The sequence below is a fragment of the Urocampus carinirostris genome, chromosome 7, assembly GCF_059441175.1.
Source record: "Urocampus carinirostris isolate Australia breed hairy pipefish chromosome 7, RoL_Ucar_1.0, whole genome shotgun sequence".
In the NCBI taxonomy this organism is placed as follows: Eukaryota; Metazoa; Chordata; class Actinopteri; order Syngnathiformes; family Syngnathidae; genus Urocampus; species Urocampus carinirostris.
Window position 1 is genome coordinate 23560083 of NC_142355.1, and position 6456 is coordinate 23566538.

General features: G+C 39.7%; 1 non-coding gene across 1 annotated transcript; it reads right to left on the reverse strand.

Moving 5' to 3' along the window:
- Positions 1 to 2354: 2354 nt before the first annotated feature.
- Positions 2355 to 2428, reverse strand: trnan-guu (transfer RNA asparagine (anticodon GUU)). Its single transcript has one exon. It is a non-coding gene; the product is annotated as a tRNA-Asn (tRNA).
- Between the last annotated feature and the right edge of the window lie 4028 nt (positions 2429 to 6456).

A 6456-nucleotide genomic window follows, 5' to 3' on the forward strand; every position in this document is an offset into this window, starting at 1 on the left:
ATTAAATTATTGTTGGTAATATACTGATTAAGGGGATAACAACAAATCTGTCTTTTTTCATTTTCTCCTTTTATACTTACTTTTTTTCTTAACTTCTTTATACAACAATAATGATTCGTAATATAATGTATCAAAGCAAGTGAGCCGTTTGAGAGCCGTCTTTCTTTAATGAGTTGAGCTGAAAATGCTGGTTCACTAAAAAGAGACGGACTTCCTTTCTCTACATAACTACCAGATGAAATCCGAGGCCGCAGATGCATGCGCACAGTAGCATCAAACCACTCGCTTCGTTTGCAAGGGGAAAAAAAACGATACCGAGATAGAGGCTACCGCAGCGAACTTGTTTGACTTGATTGATTTGCCGTTTTGTGATAGTCTGTGTATACTGGATGGTACCCATAATTGATGAATTTGCGTTTTTCCGTACAGTTTTTCTTGTACGTCGTGCACGTCTTAAAATGCATAATAAACATACTTTGTACGGCAAAAACGTACAGGTTGACAGGTATGTGACAGTAGAGACAATTAAATTCAGAATCAGCGAGACAGTGAACCAGTGATAACCAAAGCGTGAAGTAGCGAATGGTGTCTGTATAGCACATGTGGTCCTCTTTGCTAGCAATGTAGCCCGAGGGCACACCATGCTGAGCATGCTAGGAGGGGCAATGGGCCAGGGTGCTGCGCTAGGCTCAGCAAACCTCAGCCCGCAAACCTCGGTGGCACTTTGTATACATTCAATGACTTAGGTAAATATTATACCGGTGCATGAGCAAATATTTCGTGTGACGCCAACATGAAGACACACTGGTTATTGATCAATCTGATGGTGCCGACCGAAGGTCACCTTGATAGCATTCTACAACTATCAATCATTTGGAGCACTCTCTTCGTCATGGCTGGCAGTAGCCATTAGCATCCCCGCGGCATTGTTTGGCCAAGAAGACGGGGCTGTTCGGCTATGATTAATACAATGAAGAATCATATCCTCCTGTCCCACTTCGGGGCTTCTATTGTTTCCCATTTAACGGACTAATCTTTATTATAACCATCTCCAAACGTCTCGCGTGTCACTCTGGAAGTGTTTGCGAGAGAGATACAGCACTTGTGTTCATTTGTATCTTTAAGCCTTTTATTGTGAGGGAGATGTATCACAATAAAAAAAAAATCTAGCGTGGATAATTAGCAAAGAATGAGGAACCGATTGCTGAAGGTGTTTTTTTCTATTTTTTTTACTTCCTCCAGACCTCTTAAGCGTTTCCTTTTTTGGGGCTTTTGTAAACGATGCAATGAATGTGGAAAGAAGGATTGAAGTGCGTGTTTGCTTGCAGTTAGCCAGCGCAACTGGCCTTGTGGATTATTTTGCGTTTTAAATGTTTTTGTTATTCCCAGACAGTTCACGAGAAAAGTTTAAGTAGCATAATGCATTCATTTGTGCCCAATTTGAAAAGTTTTTGCTGTATTTACAGACTATAATTCAAGTTGTACCAGCCATAAAATACATGGTGAAGATAGAAATAACATATGCATATCGCACTGGAGTATAAGTAGCATTTTGATTGGAAATGTAATCCGTTACATAACTCTGTCGGATTGAGCCATCCACAGTTGTTTTTACAAATGTAAAAATGATCATCATAGGCCTAGAACGGCGTCTTGCTGTTTACTGTGAAAATATCATGTAATTTCAGGCTCTCGTCATGCAGTTCTCCTCTATGTCCCAGCCGAACACGTAAAAAATTCAATGGAGGAAAGTGAGGTTTTGGATAAAATTACCATATTTTCTTAGCCATAGATTGCACCGTGTGAAAGGGCGCAGTCTTCGTTGCTGGTGTTATTCTTTATTTAATACATACACATGGCGCACCGCACGATAGGGCGCAGGAGCCCTCTGCTTACGGTGGTATTATATCAACACAGACAAGCATACAAATGTGCGTACTTTAAAATACAACTGAAGCAAAATTGAGTAAAACACACGGATAAAACCTAATAAAGAAAAAAGAATTGGTGCAAAACAGCTTGGAACCCACATTTTTTACTGGTAATAGAATAGAATAGAATAGAATAAAATAGAATAGAATATACCTTTATTGCCATTGTTACAAAATGGGTTAACATATTCTGACAACGAAACACATATTCACAGTGAGGATAAAAGAACCAAGACGATAAAGGAACAGAGAAGATAAGGTTATAAAAACAAGGAGGATAAGGTTATAGTTATAATTTACACAAAGAAATGTCGGCATGTATGATGTTACATACAGTTGGTATCGTAATACAGTTTGGTATCGTAAGGCTTGTGCAATATACATTTGGAGCAAAAATAGTCAACATTGTGCAAAATGAACGGTCGTCCCTGGGTGGGCTCGAACCACCAACCTTTCGGTTAACAGCCGAACGCGCTAACCGATTGTGCCACATAGACATATATAATCCGTAGCATAACCGTCAAAATCCTTTGTTTCTGGACAGAAATTATTTGAAGTCTTGACTCGACCAAGGCTCGAACCTGTGACATCCCAGTCTCTGCCAATCATGAGCCCATCAAGCTGGTCTATGTCCATCCACCACTCTGCATTAGATAGATAGATATACAGATACTTTATTCATCCCCGTAGGGAAATTCACACATCCAGCAGTATCCTTATGTTGAAAATAAAACAATAATAAAGTAAAAGGAATATAATACATAAATACCTAATGTAACGTGTTGATATAGAGTATTTAGATAGTGCTACATAAAATACACACTGTAATAAAAACACGGAAATATGCAATGTGGGGGTGTGGTTTAATGTGGGCTTTTACTCCCCTGGGTGGGGCTAAAGAGCCTCATGGCATGAGGAAGAAATGATCTCCTCAGTCTGCCTGTGGAACAAGACTGTGACAACAGTCTGTCGCTGAAGCTGCTCTTCCATTTGGAGATGATGCTGTGTAGTGGATGTGATGAATTAGAGTTTTTTTGATCCATTGTGATACAGTCGTTAGTTACCATGATACTTGTTTTGCAATTTGCATATTTCGGTCACAGATTTTTTTTCATATAGGCTTTATTTCTCTCATATACAATTTTCTTAGCAATAGATATTAACATATAATGTCTCCCAGCATGAATTACATTTATTTTGTATTATTTATTTATCTTACCTTAACTTACTCCTGCACATATTTCACAAATAAACTTGGATTTTCTGTTTGAGGTGTCTTTGAAAGGTAAAAAAATCTGCACCTTTAATTTGGCAAAAAAATTCATAAATGTTTTGGGTTTAGCTGTGCCTTTGTCAAAGTTTGCATCGCAAAATGGGTGGGCAATAAGGCAGAAATATTTTTTTTAATTAGTACAATTATGATTATTGTCCTTCATGTATTATTAAAAGAAATAAACTAGAATTAGCATCTATCAACTATGTTGAGAATGATAGCATTCGCAGTCAACGTCTGTGACACTAGTATTTGCTGTTTAATTAATTAACTACGAACGTGATGCTAGTGGCTACGCCTTGTGATGCTATTTGCTAATGCAGTTAGCAGCTATGTTACCCAAAAATTTGCTAAAATTAGGCTGGAACTACCGTAGTCGAATATCCCAGCGATCGAACAATGTTTTTACATTTTTAGTCAGGCTCTTGATTGAGTCCTTCAATATCTAATATCATCCATCTCTCTCATCACAAATAAAGCAGAAGATGGTAAATCACCACAACAAACCAGCTATCATTTCACTGGTTCTTTTCAAAACCAAACGGTTGCTCAACACCTGGTCTGAGATCAAGGAGCATCGCACATTTGCCCTCAGGTCTTTCATGGAGCACATTTGGAGGCAAACGCCGGGCCTCCTAAAGGTTCTGTGCGGTTGGGAGACATATGGCTTCATCTGGTCTTACGTAACCCCCCAACCTTCACCATCTGCCCGGAGGCCCAGGTGCACAGCGCCTGCCAGCCTCTTGGCGAGGCTGGCACCACTGGATTGCTGTCATTCATCGTTTTTTAATCATCCCTTCAAATGTTCCAATCGTGCAAGTAAAATAAGTCATATAGTGACTACTCTGTATACGAGATCTTATGAGAGAAAATACAAGTTACGAGAATTTCCAGACACTATCAATAGAGATTCAAGTGCTCAAGACTACTAGGGGTTAATAAACTCATTCCAGTTAGCACGCCATAGAGCTCTGATCCGACACTCTTGTGTTGCGTGTCCGTGTGTGTGTTTTTTTTTATTCCGTTTATTCCTTTCTTGTGGCTTTTTTGTGACCTTACAATGAGTTCTGGATGAGTTCTGAGAGAAAAGGAGGATGATGTATAGCAGGAAATGATAGACATGAAGGAAAATAAAAACTGAAACAGTAAAATGGCAAAACAAAAAGGAAACAGGATTATGAAATTAGTGAAATTAAGAACGTGTTCAAGTTTATTTAAAGCTTATGTGACTAACTTCAAAATAGTCTACTTGCTGATGCCATCTTCTGTCTGAAATCACCATTGCAGCCTCTGTCAGGCTTTATTGTTGCACGTGTAAGTATGGGAAATTCTTAGACGCACTCGAATAAACTTTTGCTTTTCAGCTTTTTCCCAAGTGACACTAGCCAAGCGAAAAAGGAGCGGGGAGGCAAGCGCTACAAATCAAATTAACAATTTCAAGGCAATTGAGCATTTCGGACACTTAGTCCCAGCCTAATTATAGCAAGGTTGACAACTGGACTGTATTTTAAACGTCTTTTTCTTAATTTCACTATTTTCATCCTAGAATAAAATAAAGCCGCAAGCACACGCATGAAATCACTGTCCATCCTCCCCTTAATCAAAAAATATTTCATTTTAATATTTTTAAGGACACCTTATATTAAGGACCACACCTTTAAAGTGACAGTAACTTTTATTTTAAGTGTATTAATGATAACGTGTTGCCAACGGTCTCTCGTGTTACCTCACTCCTCTACCAACCTACACCCCCATTAACAACCGCCCAATTTCTCGATGGTAAGTTCTCATAATATCACACCAGTTAATTTACAAGTTTTCTTGTATGTTATGTTTTTTTACAAAAAAAAGGTTTTTCTTTTGGAACTTGTTTTTCTGTTTGACCGATCTTATCTTGCACATTTTGGCTGTAATTAACTCGTAGCAGACAACGTCATCATAGATCGCTAATATTATTGTGGATTTTACATGGTTTGTCTTGCTGTGAGTAAATAGGTTCCGTGTTGTGTTTGTAAAGTTTATTATCGTTTAATAAGGGTAATCAGAATCAGTGATAAGGGGAGCAATTGTCTGAGGTTAAGAGGTTTGTAATAATCTTGCATTTTACGTATTTTTTTTCTTATTAATGTATTTTTATCTTCAATTACTGTTCGTTTGTGTTTTTAGTGATTAGGAAGATGTGTTTGAGAGCTAGTTAGAAATTACTTGGATGATTTTGGGAGTTAAGGAACGGATTAATTTGTTGTCAGTGTTTTTTCATGGGGAAAATGTGTTCGAGACACGAGAAATCCTCTATACGAACTTGATTTGGGAACGACTTAATCTTGCATGTAGATGGTCTGGTGTATTTATCAATCAGCAATGTGTTTTCTTGAAAGGTTGACGCCAGAAAAGGCTTCAAGGGGGAAACCTGGGGGCGTATGTCTACTGTAACGCCGGCCCGGCTCGGCACACGAGCTGGGAGTTATCGGAAAATAAATCATAAATCATCCCACCTCGGGTAGACGCATGTCCTCCGTGGACAGTCTGACTTCACACGATCCCGTTTGCAGGCATGCTAATACGACGCTAACGAGTTTGCGCGGAGCACCAAGAAGGCATCATTAGGGAAGTGAGAATGGAATACTCAAGGCCTGCGAGCAAAGTGTAACTTTGACCTTTTGCGCGAGCATCACAGAGAGTTCAGACGGCAAACTCCCTGGACATCACCTTCCCCTTCCCGAGGTGATTTAGACGGCAAATCGTCTCTCCTACATGCCGTGGGTGGCATTCCTGACAGCCTTGTCGTCAAAAAAAGTGCAAAAGCTACAAAACCAACAAATACATTTTCGCCTTTACAAATCTACTGCAGCCGGCTAGGTGATGGAGCCTTTGGTAAATATTGAGTGTAGGGGTGTCCCGGCTGCGTGGTCTGCAGATTTTTCACCGCAGTACAAAGATGAGCTCCCACGAGAATGCTAGGAGAGAGGGCTGTTGTTTGATCAGCCATCAGGTGTCAGCCATGTTTCGCCCGTTAAAAACACAGGAGAGGCTGCCGCTCTTGTTTGTGCCAAGCGCATCTCTTCAAAGCCCCTCAGAAGTTGTGTAGCTCCTCATTTAAATGGGAAAGTTTTTTTTGGCTGCTAGCGAGCGATGCTGGATCCTCCTGTTGACATTCCCTTGTAGAAACATCACTACACTTGTTTTCCCGCCTCTCAGTTAGAAGTGATTAGTGACCAGTTTTATGATTATAATCGTGGTGTCAATCCAACT